This window comes from Dufourea novaeangliae, unplaced genomic scaffold, assembly GCF_001272555.1.
Source record: "Dufourea novaeangliae isolate 0120121106 unplaced genomic scaffold, ASM127255v1 scaffold85, whole genome shotgun sequence".
Lineage (NCBI taxonomy): Eukaryota > Metazoa > Arthropoda > Insecta > Hymenoptera > Halictidae > Dufourea > Dufourea novaeangliae.
Window position 1 is genome coordinate 366,812 of NW_015373957.1, and position 22,309 is coordinate 389,120.

Genomic DNA, 22,309 nt, shown 5'->3' on the forward strand with positions numbered 1-22,309 from the left:
CGGGGCAAATTTCCAGTTTTAGGAAATAATTGCGCGCAATCCATCTTCCGTACTTTCTGCAAAAGGTGTGAGATTTAACTCACGCGTGTCCCGACTGACGTTGATATATGTGTTCTACAATTACGGGTTTCTTGTTCCCAGGAAACAGATGCTCTCTCAGACGCTGTAAGCTACAAACACATATCTGGGCAATTTTACCAGATATTCGCTGGCAAATGATGTCAAGCTGAAGACAATGTCCAAGCATTACGAAACACTTTAAAAAGGATCGAGAGGATCGTTAATACGCTTTACAGTTCCATAAAATATACGACTTGATAGCATGTTCTTTAACACATTCGGGACGGGCCCTAATCGTTTCTTTGACCCCATGACCTGGAGACATGAATTTTTCTTTTTTTATGTTTTCAGTGTTAATATGTCATTATAATTATGTTGAAATACATTTTAATCATATTTTTTTAATGGAAACTATAGCTCCCACCCGGTATTGGGATTTATTGCGTTATCTTGTGAACTATTATTATGTCAATAACTGCAATAGTTTTTTTTATCGCCTGAAAAAGTTGCAAATTTAATGAATTTTTGCTTTACAGGGCTGCCATTTCGTTAAGAAAATTTAGTTTCTGCTTCATAGTAGTTCAGAAGATAGACACTTTTGAATGATACGACAACGTGAATTGTGGCAGCCATTCAAAGCGATATGCTGCAAAAATATGTAATAACTCTGTTAATATAAAAGATAATTGCACACAAATTTTACTGTGCGTTCTTCAGATGTTAACAAACAGGCTCGAAAAAATATATGTTCCTTGGTCCAGTAATTCTTAGTTCTAAAAACCGCATAAAAATGATGCCTCCGAGTGGAACTACCCCCTTAATTGTTCTATCTCTACTACTTTCTAAACTAAGAAAATTGAGTTTACAGTTTACAGAGTTTAATATTATAGAAGCAGAAAAGTAGAAAAAAAAATGAAATACACTATAATAGCATCTACTGAGTAGCTGTTTATTACAATATTTAACAAAATTTTATCTCATTATCAACATAAACCTTTAATTATTGTTAGTATTTGGAGATACAACCATTGAGAAAAAAATAACTTACAAGGTTTCGGAGTTAGGACTTAAAAGAATATTTGTTGTTTTCCAGATTGAATTTTCTTTATATTGTGATGAAATTGTATTCTTTGGACCAATGAGACGTCCGTAGATGGATTAACTAAATTTCTTTTTCAAATGGAGTTAGTACGATTAAGAACTCTGGCGACGTTATGGTGGCTTGAGAATCGTAATGGTGTAAATCACATTTGTGCTGTTTCCCGTAAAATAGAGTTTCATGTTTATTGTTTAAAAAACTCCAAATACCTAATGAAGTTGTAAAAACACGTCTATAAGTTCAAAAGAAGAGTTAAAAAATATCTGTGTGTGAAAACTGATGTGAAAAAGGGATTGTTTATACAATCTAAAAGCGAAGTAATCAATTAAGATTTGCACCACTATGGTTCTGAACAGTTTGGTTACTATGTAGAAATGATGAGTACAGAGGTATTTTTAAGAAACGAAGCTTTTCTCTGAATTCCTTTTTCACGTATGTATGTCATATTTGATGGTATTGAAAAACACTGGAAAACAGCATTAACATTTAAAATTTTATTTTCCATCACGGTAGAACTATTCATTTTTACATATAATCTTTTGTATTTTATTTGTTCAGTCTTTATTCCCTATCTTTAAGTACAAACTATGAAACGATTAATAAAAGTAGATACCTCAAATTGGTGTTATTAGAAAGAGAGTACTTGTAATAAAAAGTAAAATAGTAGAATGACACGAAGGATTAATTTATGCAAAAAAAAATGGTAATATTCCATTTAAAAAACAGGTGCAATTGCAGTTTGCAAGTGTACCGATCCACTTATGGAAAAAATAATACAGTCGGATGATAGAGCCTGTTAAACAATGCAAAGGTTTCCTCTACAATTTTTTTCCAATTTCACATGGAACAGAGCTGCAGTGGATAAAAAAAAGTATTCATACACCGTTTAAAACAGGAACAACTTTTTGAAAATTGAACCAAGTGATTTGACTCTTTTGTGGAGTTAGAAGGATTAGTTTACTAAACGATATGTCAAAAATGAAAAAGTTGCAATTGGTCGGAATCGCGAATAAAATAGTAATGGTCACTTTTTGCAACTCTTTTATCAGACACTGTGATTGAAATTTAAAAAGTACATTTCGAAGATTTATGTTGGTTATGTACATGCTGAAACTTTTATTAAAATCGGTTGATACTGAAACGAGCGTCAGGCCTCCAAAGACGTAAGAATCTTTAGATTTACTACAATTGTAGGTCGAAAGTTCCGAAAACCTACGATTAACTAACATAAATCTAAAAAATGTACTTTTTAAATTTCAATCACAGTCTCTGATAAAAAAGTTGCAAAAAGTGACCTTTACTATTTTCTTCGCGATTCGGACCAATTGAAACTATTTCATAATTTTTGTTTATACATCGTTCAGTAAACTAATCTTTCTAACTTCACAGAAAAACTCAAGTCACTTGGTCCATTTTAAAAAAGTTATTCTGTTTTAAAGGGTGTCCGAATACCTTTTCTACCCACCGTATACAGGGTGAACCGCGAATCGCGATCAGTAGATACCATTAGATGTGTTCCAATGTACAGAACGAAATGTTTACAAACAGTAGGCAACAGCTCAACATCGAAACGCGTACAATGGCGTAACATACGATACTCTTTGTAATATTACAGTTCGAATATTTCGTTAATCTTTCCTCGACCCAGATGAAAAAAAAAGTAACACACGTTATGTTATGATACTTACCGAATTCGTCTTGAAATCCTCTAACAGATAGACATAAAAAATTATAAGTGTATTTGCAAAAAATTGAAGGTGACCTTGAAAAATCATGAAAAAAAAGAGTTGACAAAAAATTTGCTATAATCACGTTGAACTTCTCTTGAAACCATGCTATACCTGATAAAAACATTTTCGATAGGACTGCTAATAACAGAGTAGTCTCTACTGATCACGATTCGTGGTTCACCCTGTATAGCCCGGCTGTACAATTACTAGAATCACCCTACCCTCTATAGTACACTGTGGAGCATCAGAAACTCAATGCATATTTACGGTTCGTAATATGTACTGTAAATCAAGTTTAACGAACTTTCTGCATTTATTGTTTTATAGCTTCGTAAAACTGATAAAGTAAATGGATGCAATTACGATTACCGATTAAAATTGTGTATACATATACATGGACGTATATTCTTGAAGGCGTGAAGTATAATTCGACCCGGGGTTACGTTACACACTTACCGTCGAATCAGTTTCGACCACTCGTTCCTCCTATTCTGTTCGAACACCTTCGACGGTCCATTTCACTGGTCGGTAATTGCCCTATACACGTAATTAATCTTTCCCCGTGAATTCGATTAAAATAGCGGGTGTGTAACTTGCATCGGTATTACAGGTGTGGAAACCGGTGTTTGTAATTGTATTGTACGCATATGAAGAGAGAAACAAACAGAGAATGTAAATTTCTAGTGATTTTATGGTCTATAACGCGTTTTGTTGGTGACAACTTACAGAACTGTCCAATCATAAAGCGTTACAAAGTACATAGAAATGTCCGTATAAAATAAGTAAAATAAGGTTAAAAATTTGGTGCACTGCATTGACGTAACTAGGTAGGGATCAGGGTGGGCCTGACACCCCCAGAATACAGACTGGTCCCCCCGTCCAGAAGTTATGGAAATATATAAAAAAAACATTCGTTAGTTGGTAAAATCATATGTTAGTAAAAATAAATATATGGGCCGAAATGCAATACGCAACGCAATTAAGTACACAAAATGCAATACTATCCTCGTTAGGTTAAAGTATTACTTAAGTAAAATTGTATTAGAATTAAGCTATTTCATTTTTACATTCTATTTAACTAATAATTCTGCAACATCAACTGAAGGGTCGGATGCGATTAAGGGAACTAGCGCTCGAGAATGTGAAAAATATTTTCGAAGAAAAAAAACAACAAATTGAAGCTTATATATGATTGATTTTAATTGTAGGTATCTGCATATAATATACTCTTGACTTTAATCAATCTCGAATTTCTTTTACTTTTAAGAATTATATTTATATCCTTCTATTCTTAGTTTTAACGTTAAACAAATTTGCAAATAATTATTGTAAAATGTGTAACTTTATTTTGTGCAACCCACACACGTGGTATAAATTACGTACATAATTTATAATATTTTTAAAATACGCCTGATGGGGAGTGTTATGGGTGAAAGTTACAGGACCAGCCCCCCACCCCGGCCCCAAAAAAAATTCTAGTTACGCCAATGGTGCACTGGTTAATTAGAACTACCAGGGTTGTATGTACGCTAAACTAAATTGTTTTATATATTAGTATGTATAATGCATAATACAGTATAACAGAATATGATACATTGTAAAGTATATAATAAATTAAAAATGAATATGAATTCCAACAAAAGCATCTTTATGATTTACGTAATTGTAAAATAAGAAACTTAACAGAATATAGTGTAACGTAAATTGCATAGTCGATTAAAAGTTAACGTAAATTCCGACACAAGCACCTTTATGATTTACGTAATTGTAAAATAAGAAACTTGCAATCCGTCATATTAACGGGCTTGATTGTTCCAATGTCAAAACCAGTAGTGGACTAAAGCATTAAATATCGATTTTCATAATAAGGCAATTTCATGACATTTCGTGTGTTTCCATATAAACCATAAATTGCACCTACGAAAACAGAATGACACAGTTTCCACAAGCATAATATTCCAGCAAAACGATATAAAAAGTCCTCCAACAATAACAATTAAAATTCTCAAAACACTGCCAATGACACCTCGTAATACTCGTGTTTACAAACACTGTCCACGAGTGTCAATCGCGCCTGCGCAATTCTGCTACTAAAGTAAAAACAAAATAAACATACCTCAGACTGGACGACAATAATTTCAATAAATCCCAGTCACAAGCACTCGAAAAATTGCGGGAGAAGTCACCATTCGAACGTTCAAAGAACCTGTTCACGCTGTGAATACTATTGTCACATAACCTAGTTTCGTCGTCGCACTCGCGTCGAATTTCTCGGAACGACAATGATTTCTGTGGAACGAAACGTGGATTGTCGGCGAGGATTCGTATAACGCGCTAGTATTTACACTACCTGGTGGGTGAAGAACCGAACGGAACGGAGCAGACCGATAAACGTGCTGGTACGAAGGATTCAGACCGACTAACCGGCTTTCCACGTCAGGGCACACGCGGAGCCCCCGACGCTGTACCGCGCGCGGCCTCTTTAAATCCATCCCTCTGATAGGCTCGTGCGGAACCCACCAGGTAAGTTCCCTCGCGACCCGTGGAACGATACTTGACGCGTGCGATCTCGTATTTGCGATAGTGGGGCGCGTTTCGAATTAAATTTTCCGTCTCGGGCGGGTAATAACGCCACACGTTACACTACCCCTAGAGGAAAGCAGGGTCTGTGGCCCAATTACGGAGCCTCTGTATTAAAATCACCATTCAAAAAACTACATGTAGGTATAAATAAACATAAACAAAATTTTTTAATTGAAGTTAATCATTAACAAATAAGATTCAAAGTAAAAATCGACAATTTTAACATGTTATAATGGAGTCCCATTGAAATCATCGACAACAGGTTTACCCGACATTATTGACCGATATTGACATTAGTCTAATTATTATTCGTCTCATTTGTTTTGTATTTTTCTTTTTTTCATAGCATAGAGTGTGGTACGCTTATGGTAGTGAGAAGAAACACAGCTAAAGATAATAGAACAGAAAATATATTGCCATGTTTATACATGGTAATTTGGTTAAGTTGGTAATTTTGAAATTATTTGGGAATGAAATGGTTAAGGGGGTATTGCTATGTAAGCATTGGGTTTTTAAGCGATTCCTTGTGAATTTTATTTACAAAGACTATAAACTTCAACACATCTGGCTTCCTGCTTAGATATTCAGGTATGTTCGAGGAAGTTTTGACATTTTTTTGAAGCAGTTTTATTGAAACAATAGGAAATTATACATAGCAGGTAAGGTAACAATCTTCGAAAAAAAACCTTTCTGATTGAGCGAACACCTCAGTCGTCTGAAATAAAAAAGAATCAATGTTTATTATCTTTGTTATGAGTGTCACTATCCGTGAAACTAGAATTATTAAAAAAGAAATATTTTTGACAAAATAGAGGCACTTCAGTGTTAAAAATTCCAATTTTTGCCAATTTTCTTGCTTGTTATCGGTCTGAAAAAGTACCTTAATATTAACGTAAGTAAATCATTTTAGTTGTACATATAATTATACATTAAAACCATAAGAGAAATTAGTATTTACGTTTGTTGTATTTGTCCCAATTTTTTAGTACTAAGCTTTTTTTTGTACCATGGAATAGCATCGAGAGACGCCTTTAGCATGACAACCACTCTACAGCATTGTATACGAGGTGGCCTAACTGTTTCAGACAAAGACAGTACAATATATTTTCCACATAAAAAAAATGTAAAAGTGTTTGAAATTCCTTTAGGAGACTTTTACAAATGAAAATAAAAATTAAAAAGAAAATAAAAATAGTTTATTACTTGCAAGGCAACTGTCAATGATAAATAAAATACAAATGGACAAAACACAAAAAAAACACAAGTATGGAAACGAAATTAATGTGCAATAAAACTACAGATCTAAATGAATTTCGTTTAATAATAAATATCAATTCACCCACTACATACAGCAAATACACTTCTCTATCATATGAATTAATAAACATATTATCATTTTTGTTTACTATAAATCTTATGGTACTACTTACAACTCCTTTTTGATTTTTTGCATATTCATTTAAAATATAAAGCAAAATTATATACTGAATATAAACATAATATGCTTAAATGTTAACTCGGTTTATCTAACAAATATTGTCCAACTTATTCTCTAGTGAATTTACATAAAAACCTTTTCCTACTCTTGAGATCACCAAGAAAAAACATTCAAAAAATCTTCAATTCCAAGATTATACATCCCTTTAAGAACACTGTACTCACACGTCTCTGCCTTTTTCGCGCCAGTTTTCTTATAGCTCACATCTCCCATCCATCCTCGTCATTTCTTATGCATGACGTTTCGTTTACTCTGCCACGCTTCAGTCATGTGCTACCCCTGTTTCACTTACCTCACCTTTTTTCATTTTACACTATTTTGAAATCTTTTCTTCATCACTGTTTGCTAGTATCGCCGTACATTATTCGCTCCACCCTATCCTAACTTCATCGCTATAAAACGTCCATGTTGTTGTATACGTTACACTCGCCTTCATTCTTTCTCCTCCTACGAGCTGTGTCTAAAAAGTAACGATACTAGTTCTCTAAAAATATTTACTAGCAACTCAACTGCAAATCAACTATATCCTCTTCACTCCAGTTCTCCTCCCTTTCCGTTATCTCATTTTCTCCTGATTCCTTTCACTTGTTATCCTCTCCCGTCGTTCATTTTTAATGTTCATCCCGTCGCAAATTTTTCCCAACCATTTCTTCGCGATACTCCTATCGTCTAGTACATACTTTCTCCATTTTTCCGTTTATGTTTGTCTTTCGCAAGCTTCCCACATCTTCGTAAACTATACTCCCCATATATTTTCCTTTACGTGTGCAGAGTTTGCTGTACTAGTAAAATGTTCGCCAGCAGATTCTCGTTTGAACGAAAAATGGCGAGGATTACATTGAATCTTCATATCAGACTGAACTGTTCTGCAAATATAGAAACTGAAATAAAACACAAACTTATTTATCGTATTAAATATCTAAAAGTTTTATTAAATTTCATACTATACCGAAATGTATACGTTTTGGAATTTTATAAATCCTTGAAATCCGCAGTCTATTTTTTCAAATATAAAGGGAAATCTCAGTAAATAATAATATATTTTTATTTTCAAATATAATATTTTAGGCTTGTATTTTAAATACTCTTTCCAATGACAATACGTTGAGGAAAGAAATGGCATGATAACGCAAGAAACCATTAAATCACGTGTAACAAAAGGTTAGGGAAATATTTATATCCATAAAGGTGTAGAATTTGTATCACTATTCTCAACAAGATTATCCTGAACGTTACGAATAAACTGAAAATACATTAAGATAAATTAAGAAAAACTAGATATTAGTTTTAAATGTCACTTTAAAATATTGCTGCGACAAAGAACTATTTTTTTTTGTTCCTTTCAGTCGTATCGCCTTCCGGTGAGTCGAGTATATGGGCGTTCGGGACAAAAATCATAATTCCTGAACTATTCAATTTTCGACTTAAGTACCCTAACTTTCTTAAAGAGAATACAAAGATGCACCGACTGGTTCATAAAAAAATATACAGTTTCATTAAAAAAAGTTATGTGATCTTGATTCTTTATTGACTAAAAAGTTTTTATCAATATTTACTATTGCAATTTATTATCACCTGAATACTGACTAACTTTTGTTTGAAACATTTTTTTATCAAATTAATTATAACTACCATAATACATGGTTATCCGAATCAGAACAAGAATCAATGTTCGTACCTGACGATTGAATGTACGATTCGTCCATTATTATATAATTCTTCATATCTTTGAATTCATATTTTTAATCTTTCTATATTTGTTTTTGTACTATGGTGCGGTTTAACTTGACTGTATAATAAGGCCTAAACTATTTTGTTTATTCCCGTCGGACGCGTCTTTAAAAAAAAATTACTACAATTACAGGTGCAGACTTGTGCAAAGACAATTTTATATAATAATGTCAGGAACTGTTCTAGTAACAGTTTCCAGCACAAATCTCAAGACAGGTTTACTTTTTTCGAGAAAAGTTAGGTTAAAGTTGAAGAAACATACAATTCAGCAGTTTAATAGACGTGTAGTTTCGATATTGTAATACAACTGAATTTAATATGAGTAATAAAACCGTGTCACGAACAAAATAAGGAGCATTTAATACATTCGGTTGAATGATCCATTATTTTTCTTTATGCCTAACTGCAATAATTCGTAGGTGGCGTTCAGGTATAAGGCAAAACTAAGTAAATGAAAGAAGTGAGAATTCTGTTTTCTGAGTGTTGAGGGCTGTTATTTTATTTTCTTTCAAGTGTTCGTATAAATAATAAACTCTACAGATTACTTTATTTAATATTGATTTTGAAGTTTTTCTTCTATTGAGGGATGCACTGTGCGACTTTTCGGTTATTAGCGACAACATTGGTACTGTTTTGGGCTATAGTTAGATTTTGTGGTATAGATCAGAGTCTTTGAGGAATTTGATTGTTTTTTCTACGTGGTCCTTGGATGTTGGTGCAGTTTTTACATCGTTTCATTGTCTCTATTGAAGGAACTATTTTATTTTCATGCTTATGCATAGAATTGAAAATAAACTAGATTATTTACTATTTATTATTTAAAATATACATATGTTTTAACCAGCTCTGTATATATTTCCTTAAGTCGGTTTTACCTTGGGCCAAGTTTAATTCAAGGAACAGTAATCCAACAATTTATTGAACAATGTACAAGGGTTAAGTACCTTATAAATTAGTCTTCACGCATTAGAAACCTCGCGTTAACAGGCGGGTAATTAAGAAGGCGTGTGTTCCTAACAATAAGTACATCTGACTTGGCTGTAGCAGAGGATGACTACCATGGAACAGATTCTAAAATGCAAGACCAGTTGTATTCTTCCGTGGGCAGAAGTTAATTGCTTGTTGTGCTTCTTACGAAGAGTTCGTATGAACAATGAGCCAGGTTAGTATCATCTACAGGTGAGGCCTATTACATGCCAGTTCCTTTCTCTACATACGGTGTCTAACGAGTACACAGTACCTATTAGAGTTAACGGAGATGGAGTGTAATAACTGAATAAAGTAGCATGAGACGACTACAGGGTTAGTCACGAGAAACTGAACACCTGAATATTTCTGTGGGGTTGAATATAGGAAAATATATACAAAAGTTATATTGTTCAACGGTGACGGTATAAATAAAATTTTGGTTTGATGTTACTGTCAAGATTGTTTAACAACTATGGATGTTTTCTGAAATGGTATGACGTAGTTTTAACCCTAAACTGCCCATTATAACTTTTAAGTCGCATACAAATTTTACCATTAAAAGGGAATATCACTGTGAAATTTAAAGAAATCGATTTTCTTTAAATGCATTTTCTTAAAATTTAACCCTTGAAAAACACTTTTTGATCATTTCAAATCGATACTCGAAGAATTTACAGACAGTGGATTTTGATTATACGTAAATAATTTCAAGTCGAACTTTGAACGCGGTTTTCTCGAAACGACATTTTTCTAACTGGCTAAATTTTGAATGGATTCTTATAACAAGATTATCTTCTAATTGGCTTTTTCGAAACTTTGTACTCTAAAGTGCGCCATTTTTACAAAAATAAATGTTTTTGTAAATCCGTACGTGTAATGGAAGTTAATCTCATATAGTTTATGAAAATATTTTTACATTTGATTTTAGAGCTGCTGTTCTAAAGGTACACATCCCGCCAGCGACCTATGTTTTTTTTAAAGGTCTAAATTCTAGAACCTCCGCGTTACTTAAAAAAAGAATACTATAAAACATAATACAAAACAAAGGAAATTAATAAAAAAACATGCAGAAATTTTAATACACGATTAATCTTCTGGGGTCTAGATTTCTATAATTTCTGCATATTTTCTTTTACTTTCTTTTGTTTTATTATCTATAGTATTCTTTTTTATATAACGTAAAAGTTACAAATACTTCCTCATCTGTAAATACAATACTACCCAGCGTGACCTTGAAGTCAAAAATCTATTTGAAAAAAAATTCTTTTTAATTGAAATTTTAAGTTCAATGCGTTCACTAGTAAACGGTATACATATACAGGTAGAACACTTTTTTGAAAAAAATAAATTGGCCAATAGAAGGTTAATTCAATAGCGTAAATGAAATGTTACGTCTGTTCGTTACATAGGACTGTCAACGAGTTTTGTTTTCGTGAAAGTGACGATGAAACAACATTAGAGTAGAAATAAGTGAATCAATAACGAGTGGAAGTGGTGAGAACAAAAATGGCCCAACTTTGCTGTGGCTGATAAATCCAGTAGGCAGCAAGAAAACATTGTAGTAGTACGAAGGAGAAAAGTAAATGGATATCGATAAACGAAAGTTGCTCCGCAGGGACGCTTTCCTATCAGTCGAAACTTGTTGGTATACAGTGCTGCGCAAAAAAGAACCACCCAACATGACACGGTGCAATATTGGAAAGTCGTGCGATAACGACTGAACGATGATAAATTGGTGTTTTTATTTTACAGCTGGAAAATGAACCTAAATAGAAACTAATTAGAAAAATAAAAAAAATTAACTTGTATTAGCAATTTGTATCAGTTCTAACAATAAATCATTTTTGAGTGATTTAGAATAATTTAATAACGTATTGAATAATATTGTGATATAATTAACGTATTAAATAATAAAACAATCATACTACCACAGAGCAACCGCTTGTAAATTATTCAATGTGTTTTGGATTATTCAGAACTAGCGCGAACTGCAAACTTAATAACAAAACTGAAATTTTGAAAATATTGCAAACAAAATGGTATGAACTACGGAAAGAGTTTATCAAAAATTTATTCGACGATATTCTCATAAATTGGTTGAAATATGTTTGTCTGTTAAATGGAATTGCATAATAATTTTTTTTTAAATTGGTATAAGTCCATGGAACTACTGTTTCAGTTGGAAAATATTTATAAAAATGGTTACATAATAAAATTAAAAATATTTGGAATCTTGTAAGCATAAAACAAGCTTATTAGCATTTAATAATATTTTAAAACACAAAACATTAAATATCTCGAAATAAAGTAAAGTGAACTTATCTATACCACTTAAAAAAAATGGTTCATATTATATTCTATATATGTTCTATATCTAATGATAATTGACATTCGTAAATGAGTCTTTTTCATTGACCTAGCTGAAAATATTATATGAATTTTGTTTCCAAGCATATTCATGTTGGTAAACCTTGCATAAATTTCATTTGAGAGGTTCATAATGTTTCTACTCGTCTATGTACATAGTTAACTGATACCGCAACTTTAACCCGCAAGCGGATGTGCCATGCTGTGTTACATGATACATACGTTTCATAATTAATTAGCTCGCATGGTATTATATCATTGTACATACTGTTAATACGAAACTAGTGACATATCTTTATTCTTATAGCATCACGTAAAAGCACGAAGACTATAGTATAACCTCATTAAGTTTGAGTCTAGAATTATGAGACATTTATTAATGGTCGTCGCATTTAAGTTGTTATCGTGCTTTCGTTATATTTTAACGTGTTTTTCTCTTATTTTTTTATTTCGTTTTGTTTAGTATTTGTGTTTCTATTTCTATTATGCAATTCAAATTTTGTCAAAAAATGGTACAAAATGTATGATGGTAAAAGAATATACGAAGATATATTTCGAGTAGTAGATGCTATAGCAGTTGTTTAATATTAATGACGATTTTCAACGAGAAAACGATACTACTCGAAAGTACTCGATGCTACTCGATACTATTCGATACAATTCAATACTATTCGGTTCTATTCGATACAATTCGATACCATTCAATACAATTTGATACTATTCGATATTATTTGATATTATTAGATACTATTAGATACTATTAGATACTATTAGATACTATTAGATACTATTAGATACTATTAGATACTATTAAATACTAGTCGATATTATTCGACATTATTCGATACTACTTGGTACTATTCTGTTCAATTTGATACTATTCGATTCTACTCGATACTCTTCGATACTACTCGATACTACTCAATATTTTTATTATAAATTTAATAATCGCATGACTATTAAATTCAAAGATTTAAAGAATTAAGAAAAATTAACGACTGAAATTGACTCGTGATTCCATTGGTAAAGTGTCTAAAGTTATTCTCGGTTTTATGGGAAAAACAATACATTGTTTGTACATTTTATACCAGTTTCAAACATTACATGATCTTTGTATGGAGAAAATTAAAAGGACCATTAAATTGTTGCCTTGAATATGAACCTCATGGGAATAATTCTACTGAAGATATAATGTTAGAATGCATACATTCGAATATACGCCAAATTTTCTATTAATTCACACCTACTAATATAATCACTGAATATGGTTCGCTTCTGGGGCTAGCGATAACCACAGCTTCATTTGGGTAAAACATGATTTGATTGTGAATACTCATGGAAATATAGAACTTCACGGCATAATTTACACAAAACAATATCAAGCATAAACTCGTTCACTTTGTTAAGTATTCTATCAGATTTTAAATGGACTATAAACTTTATTAAACAATCTAATATATGTACTGAGTTTTCACACACATATGAAATCTGTACTTTTCACGTAACAATTCAGAACGACAAATAACATTTTGTGTGTGCCGAATGAATGAATAGGTACGCTTTTAGTAATAGTTAATAATAATGAATAATTATTTAAAGAGCTTTCCTACTTTCATCTTCATGAAAAATAGTTCATGTGTCTATTTTCATTTTTAGAACATGATTACATGTATTCTATAGCAAATGGATTATAATTTCCAAGTTATAATGACGTTTTTTGACATTGGCGTGTATCGCCTCATAAAAGATGTCTCCACTGCGTGCACTCTAATTTTTTACTACGTAACTCCTCTAAAAATACCTAAGAACCATCAGTTCAAGGAGGATTATAATCTGTATAAAACTCCTGAGGGTTTGAACCTGAGTCCGTTATAAAATAGAAAACTAAGAGGACGACGCAATCTGACAGTTCAATTTTAGTTCTTCATTAAATTTTCAATTTTGCTTTGCGTGTTCTAATATTTTACAAAAACTATAGTATCGCAATTTGAAATACAATCGTAGTCTCTTGAATTTGATGCAACTATAAAGAATAAATTTTAAAAAAAATAATTCTACAATATTTATTATAAGTATATATTATTATATTATATTTATAGACTAGATATGCATAGTACGTTATGATATTTTCCGTTCACGCGTTTTCGATCAGAACATTCCAGTGATGTCCCATAAACCTGGATTTTTTTAAGAGTGATGGTGCTCAGCATTCTCCCCGTCTTTATGGTAACGATTCTCGAAGATCGAACCGAATTTGAAACCTGGAGAAAAGTCCGCAATATTACGAAACTGCAAACCATCAAAAATAAAGATGCCATCGCGCCCCTTCTCGACGAGGAAGTGTCGTAATACTGAACTGACGAGGAAGAGGGTAATGTCTCCATCAAGAATCGAGGTTGATTTTAATTAATTTTATGGTCAGAAGTTCAACCAAATATTTGGATGAATATACTGTAACTCAACTCGTTGGGATAAATCCAGATTTATATTAGATTTCACTCAGGAATATTGTTTTTTAAATCAGAATCTGGAACTGAAGAATGTGAAATGACCTGGCAGCATTTGTAGTTACACGTTCTAATGGCATTGGTCTTCTTATATGTATTTGTATTATGCAGTGATTGCAAGTAAAAAATTGATGCTCTTATAATTAAAAACTGAAATTCGAGGTATACTCGTGAACATTTTTGGCATAGACTATTGGACTCCGAATTACTTCAAAAAACAGTATTTGTATTGTCAAAAGCAGTTCTTTTCTAGGGGTAGTTTATACAGGGTGATTCTGGCAGAGTTGGGCACAATTTTATTCGAATAATGTAAAGCAGCAATATTTAAGATTGTTATCTTGGCATTTAAACACTTAATCAAATTAAATCATTCTTTGCCAAGTGTCTACTCATTATTTTGTTATAGAAATGGAACTACCATGTTCAATCAATTAAAAATGGTGAACTATTTCTTTTATCTCGTATTCGTTGTTCGAAACGAATTTTTCCATTTCTGAATGCTGATGACTATGTTAGACTACAGATCTGTTCCAAGCGATGTTAGAAAAAAATTGTAGTGGAAAATTTGGCAGTGTTTAAGAAACTTTGTGCTTTTAATAACATTGCCTTTTAGACGCAAAATGACAATGAAAAAAATCGTAGCGTTCTATTTAAAAAAAAATGCAATTGCATCTGAGAAGTGCACCTTGTGAACAAAATCATGGAGTCGGAATATAAAGATTCTTAATCAGTGAAAAATTTTTTTCTAGTTTCATATAGAACAGAGATATAGTCCAGTCCGATTGCCAGAATCAACCCTTATATTATTGTGAGTTCAAACTATTATGACCCCATGATTTACTCTAGTGACTATGATAGACGCTGATTTTTCTATAACTTTGCTCAATTGTTTCCAGGATCAACCCAACAATTTTGCCCTACTTGGTTGATGCTACTTTTAAACTTTAAGGGAGAACTCACCCTTTCTATCTGGGTTCTGACATCGAAAAAAAGTGTGGATAAATTTTATATCGTTATTAGTTGTCTACATATCGGTAGGAAGAAACTTTCAAAAACACAATTTTTTGATTTTCTTTAGAATAATTTCATTGAAAATTGTTTCCCATTGATATATGAAAAACTAAAAACGATATAAAATTTATCTGAACTTATTTTTCATATCTTTTGTAGTTGATGAGTTACAAGCGAATAAGTAAAAGGGACATTTCGGATAGAAGGAGTGACTCCTCCCTTAGTTTAAAAGTAGTACCAACCAAATATAACAAATTGTTAGGTTGGACCCATAAACAATTCGACAAAGTTACAGAAAAATCGGGTGGTATCATTTCGTGAATATACTATTGACGTTTGGAATAAATTCTTTCGCGATGAGATGTAACATTTATACGCACTATCGATTAATAATAAGTCGTCGAAGGTAATTGCGCATGCATAAAATCTGATTCCGCTCTTACAGGTTAAAATAGATGTATTTCGGTCCAATAACAACGAGTGCTTCTTAACCTGACCTGGAAACCTCCACTCTGTGTAGTTCTTTCACCCCCTGCTTGTCTCTTTCAATCCCACTCAGCACCGCCGCGTAAAGGATGGAAAAAGAAAGGAAATAGAGCATTGAATTTTTCACGAACATTTTATCGCGTCAAGTACTTCGATATAGAACAGGAAATTAGGCTCCTCTATGAGACACAAACTCTAACGGGAGAGAGTATAAGTTTTCTATACATCACGTTGTAATAGTTTCTTTCAGCGGACTTTGCCTTTATTTAAACGGATCCAGGCTAAAAAACTTGTGTTGGAATGAGGACAAAGATTGGGAACATTGTTGGCTGGTCTATATGACGTGGAAGTTAGCGAATCCAGTTGTAAAAAGGCGTAAAATCATTGTTGTAGTCGTTTGTAGAAATATAATCATTAATTTCCTTACTATTTTTTATTGTTTATATTATTGCAATTTTTGCGTGAAATTAAAATTCTTATCTACTAAGTTTATCCTTAATATTTAATGAAATTATTTTAAAACAGTCTTAAAAAATGTTTTAATATAATTTCTTTCAAGTAACTTCAAAATTTTTATTTTATAAGTACTTCATAATTATTTTTTCTATATATGATTAGTGATGTACATGTTTTAGGGTGATTCTTCATTATTTTTCATTTATAATAAATTTTGTAATTATACAAATAGCGTGCACGTTTATTTTATGAGTAACAAAAATACTTAAATAAAACCAGAAATGAAAAGAGTGTTATTCAGATAACAATTCATGTAATAGTTCATTTGCGAAGTCTGCCCCTTTAAACAATTAATAATGTCAGAAAGTTTCAAACTTTTATTCCATAATCCAAAATATTTTACCAAATTTTATCTGAATAAAAATTGTATCTATATCTGACTAAAATATTAAAAAAAGCATTGATGTACTTAATTAACAATGTTAGAAACAAAATATTTTACATGTGCAAATGATTGTTCAACTTTCCAGAAAGATTTTCTGTTATACATTTTCAAAAAAAATGTTAACTATATATAAAATTTGCACGCACAATAGCAAAACGCATCATCCCTTGCGGGGATCGAACCCGCGACCTTTGGATTAGAAGTCCAACGCGCTATCCTCTGCGCCAAAGGGACTACCTTTTGCTCGGAGTTTAAATACTGATCATATACACGAAAAAAATTCGTAAATATAAAAAAAGTAATATAATCCAGAGATATTTGTAGTACATTTAAATAAACCGAAATTGAATATTTTTCGTATAGTGCAATTGGAACAATGAAGAAAAATAAACAATTAAATACCATTTTGTTTGATTATATTATACTGTTTATAATGCTGTTATTTTAAAGAACAATAACTGGAAGTCAAATACGTAGTATACGAAGAAATAAAATGTATAAAACAATACACAAAAAAATTTGTGTACATGATATTATATTATCATCATGATTTATGAATAAATAATAATTAACATTATTTATTATTTGTACCATTTTTTAGCATGCTATGTTAAGGAATGTACTTAAGTATTGTATTGAAACTTTTTAACACATAGAAATGCATTAATGTATACTCAGATTTTCTGTGGTGTCAACACAATTTTGGCACTGTTTTAATCATGTTTTATTTCTTTGTCTCTGCTATTCTGTAATAATACATTTTCTTAGTTCGCATACATTATTGAACTACATACCTACTGCCCTTATACAAGGTGATTCCTTTATCTTGTATTCCTTAATATCTTCATTATTTCTACCGATACGAAAAGTTCTGCCAGGACAAAGTCCTTTGGTTAAGTCGGTTCTTCATTTGATATTAAATGAACGTGAGTGAGATTCGTATGTCCTATTCTTAGTCTTGAAAGTGCTTACAGTTTGCTGTTTTCTATTCAATGAATTAGCTTCCTTGGAATTCATTGTTTCAGGCTAGATACATTTAAGTTCCAGAATTAACGACCTCCCATTTCGTATTTCACAATACAGTCTGATTTTCAATACATAACCCATTGCACTATTAATTCTTTTTCAACTTTTTTTCCAATAACTCCCTATATTATTTTAGATGTTTTAGTATAAATGAACTTCAACAGAAAGTTGGTTGATAGGAATCAATTTAAACAGATTTTTGTTATTAATTATATTGATAATAGTATTGGAGTGTTGACATAGGAGTCCATACATGTGAATGAAATTCAAACAAGTTCAAATGGTTAATCCTAAGAAAGAAATTAACGGGTTCAGGAAACGATCCATATCCACAAAGAAAAAAAAACAGATAATGGAGACAGAATCCTTCATAAAATGAGCTGTAAGTTTTTAATGTACATGAGGGAAACGATAAGAATGTTGGAAAGGTAGGTTCACCTTGACTCTCACGAGAGGGCAAACAGACAATGCGTATATTTGCGTTGATACTCTTAACCGTCCAGGGACTCGTTCTCAAACACTGAATACTGCGTCAGGAATTTCACCGCCGAAGACAGAAGGAACTTGAAAACGATTTTCACTGGAATTGAAACCAACTCGATCAAGAATAAAAAGTGAAGAAAATGCCTGCCACAAATATGCTTTAAAATGTGTATTGTTAAAGAATCCAGACAAAGAATTAAAATTTTAATTGAATGGTATCTGATAATAATTAAATTATACAGGGTGTCCCATTTAAATCGATCCCCTCGAATATCTCTGACATTATTTGTAATACCGGAAAATGTTTCAAACAAAAGTTGAATGGTGTATAAGGAGACATAATTTTATGTCAATATTTATTTTATAAGTGGGGCCGTAGAGGACATATGAAGGTCAACTTTATTTTTTTAATTGGAACCATATATTTTTTAATGCATTGTTCGATGCAGCTCGTCATTCCCTATAAAAAATTATTAACCTATTTATACCGAGAAACCATTAGTTTAGGAGATATTTTAATTTCAATGTATAGTATTAGATGTATAATACTATTTATGGATAGTATTAAAAAGTATTAAAATTTTTATTTTTTTTTTTATATAATACATACTATTCATAATATACATTTATATTATATTATGAAAGTACAATAAAGTAAAGATTTTAATACTGTTTAATACTATTCATAAATAGTATTACACATTTAGTACTATACATTTTCATGAATAGCATAAAACAGTATTACAATCTTTATTTTATTGCATTTTCATAAAATTGTACATATTATTGTATATACTGTTTAATATCACTTATGTGCTAATATTAACGTAGTCAAGCCTCGAGTGCAAAATTCAAAATACTGTCAAATTTTAATTTTTAAATATTAGTACCACAAATTGTGAATTTGCATAAATTTCCACAATCTACTGATAAATATTTCTTCCAAAAAGTTTCTAATAAAGTTTAAAATGTTACCTTTTACATTGAATCTAGAAAAAACAACAACTACTGCAGAAATTCATGTATTAAAAATTGTGCTTGATTCTTATTAATATTACACTTTTATGCTTGTTTTGTAGACGTAAGTAACACTTCTTTGCCGACAGAACGTGAGAAGATCTTGCAGAGGATTTTCGCGAGAAGAGCCAGTAAAAATTCGGTATATTTGCTGTGATAAAGAGGATGTTTGACTTCTTTTGTCCTAGGCGGAATATGTACAGAAAAAGAATTTACAGAGGGAATTCAGTTGAAGCGTATTTTTTGCAGATGGTTTTAATTACTTTATTAATAGCATTAAAATGTTTGTATAACACGATCTACAGTTAAACGTACGAAATATTCTTTCTTCAACCCTAGGACACGGAATGTAATAAGTATGTTGTTGAAGTTATTTCATATGCGACGTAGGTACTTAAAGTTCGAAGGTCATAACCGTCGGCCAAATAATTGTAGAATGATTTAAATGTGAAGTAAATTAGAAAGAAAATTGTGGTTAAAGGAAAAAGACTATAGAAGTATAATTGTAGTAATATCATTTTTTCCGAGTCATTTATGCGTTATAAATCTACGTATGCTGGTTCTGTATCCTATATTGCAAAGTCTTTTTGCCCAGTAAAATAAATCTGAATATAAATTAAACTCGATCCAATGTAGGTTAATTTTATTAATTTATTGCAGATGACTGGTCAAGCACTGTATTATATATATATTGAACTCAACAAGTACATTCCATTCTTGCAGGAAATGTATACATATATGTAAAAAATTCAATCATTTAATTCTCAAAATGAGGCAGATACTTTAAACAAATAATTTATTACGAGAGAAAATGTATTGCTGCATTAGATGTAGGATCGTCTTTGAGGAATGGAAATTACTGTGAAATAACAGCTACACGTGATAATGAAGTCGTAGAAACGGGTAAGAATAATCCTAAAGTAATCCCTGCTTGTTACAAGAGTCTAAAAGACTTAGGCTCTATACGTCCGTTTTCGAAATCCGTAAGTTGCAGTCATTTCAAGGAAAAAAGAATAACCATGACAGTAATTACAACAAAATAGCAACAACATAAAAGCAACAACATAAAAGCAACAACATAAAAGCAACAACAACAATAACAACAATAACAACAATAACAACAATAACAACAATAACAACAATAACAACAATAACAACAATAACAACAATAACAACAATAACAACAATAACAACAATAGTAACAATAACAATAACGACAATAATAATAGTAAAAGTTGAAATAAGTTAATTTTAACTCTTTAGGTACGTACTACACAGAACTCTAGTGGCTTCCCGCGAGGTGATTATTTAGGACTTAACGCTATTATAGTGGCTCCCATCTATAAATTATATGCAGTGGCGTTGGATCGCCACCGTCGATAATCACATTCAGGCGTGTACTGCGTGAAACGAATAAATATTCTAGCGATGTTATCCCAACGGCCAATATCATACCGCGATAAACTGTATACGCGTGGCTCAAGCCGCCGTACAACAATATCGCTTTTTAACCAGTTAAGTTGCAGAAAATGAATGTTAGGTATATGTATAAAAGTCAATTTTCACCTAGAGACACTTCACGATTATTGCACTTGAGATAAAAATCCTTTTATAAAAAAATTATTATTACTATTGTTTGTAGCGGTTTCACTTCTTCGCTAAGTTTGTCATAGCTAAAGGATTAAAACGATGAATAATGTTTAATTACGTTACAGAATGATTTAGAATCAGGAAATCCCGCCCAAAACTCCTGGAGATTCAATATACCATTGGAACCAATCAGATTGTACTAAAAATATTAAAATGCAAGAAACTTTGCGGAAATTCGATTTACACGGGGTGCGTTACTTAACCCTTTCAGTCCTGAATTTTCTTTTAAAAGTAAAAAAAATATTTGATTATGCATTTTAACTCACTAGACTGTTTAGATGATGTTTTGTTTAAAAAAACTGTTTATATGTCTCATAGTTTTGTAGATATTAAATGTACACACATGTGTACATTACCCATTCATCCAAACGTGCAAAGCCAAATTTTGTCCAATTCCTGTTATAAGGTCATGGTTACAAATTTAATGCAAGATGTGCTATAAACTTGCGCGCACATTGGTAACAACATGGCAGCAAATTGGCAGCAACATATGCAGCAGATTGACTTGCGCAGACTCTGTCCCGTTTTTGTCCCCAATTTGACACATGTTATGTTTCAAGACTTACTGCCAATTTGCTTTACCATGGTGTCAGCTGGCGTTGTCTACAAAACCCAAGCGAAATGCGAAAACAGATAGCTATGTTTTTAAAGACACCTTTTGTTATGACTTGCTGGCAATTTGCTTGAATCTTGCACACAACTGATTGTCAGGGTGTGTTGGACACAGTTTAGTGTACCACAGGAATCGCAGATATTTGGTACAGTTTTTGTGATAAGATACGAATCTGGCCAATTTGTGTGCCCTATTCTTATTTGTGTTATCGTTACTTGATCTCTTCTAATTAGTAGTAAGGCCGGGTTGATATAATTTATGGACTTTATGCATTCTGATAACCAGTTGTGTACAAGTTTCGAGCAAATTGTCAGCAGATAAAGACAAAACTTGTTTAAAAAACCATAGCCAATTGTTTCCGCATTTGGCTTTGGTTTTGCAAGCAGCACCTACCGACAAAATGGTAAAGCAAATTGGCAGCAAGTCTTGCAACATAATGTATACCAAATTGGGTGCAAAAACGGAACAGCATTTGCGCGAGCCAATTTTCTGCCTATGTTGCTGCCAATGTGCGCGCAAGGTATTTATAGCTAAACTTTTTATTTATTTATTTATTTATTTAGTAATATAACGGGTAC

The 22,309-nt window shown here is 31.8% G+C and overlaps 1 non-coding gene across 1 annotated transcript; it reads right to left on the minus strand.

Moving 5' to 3' along the window:
• Window positions 1-17,103: 17,103 nt before the first annotated feature.
• Trnar-ucu lies at window positions 17,104-17,176 on the minus strand. The gene has a single exon. It is a non-coding gene; the product is annotated as a tRNA-Arg (tRNA).
• Window positions 17,177-22,309: the final 5,133 nt, after the last annotated feature.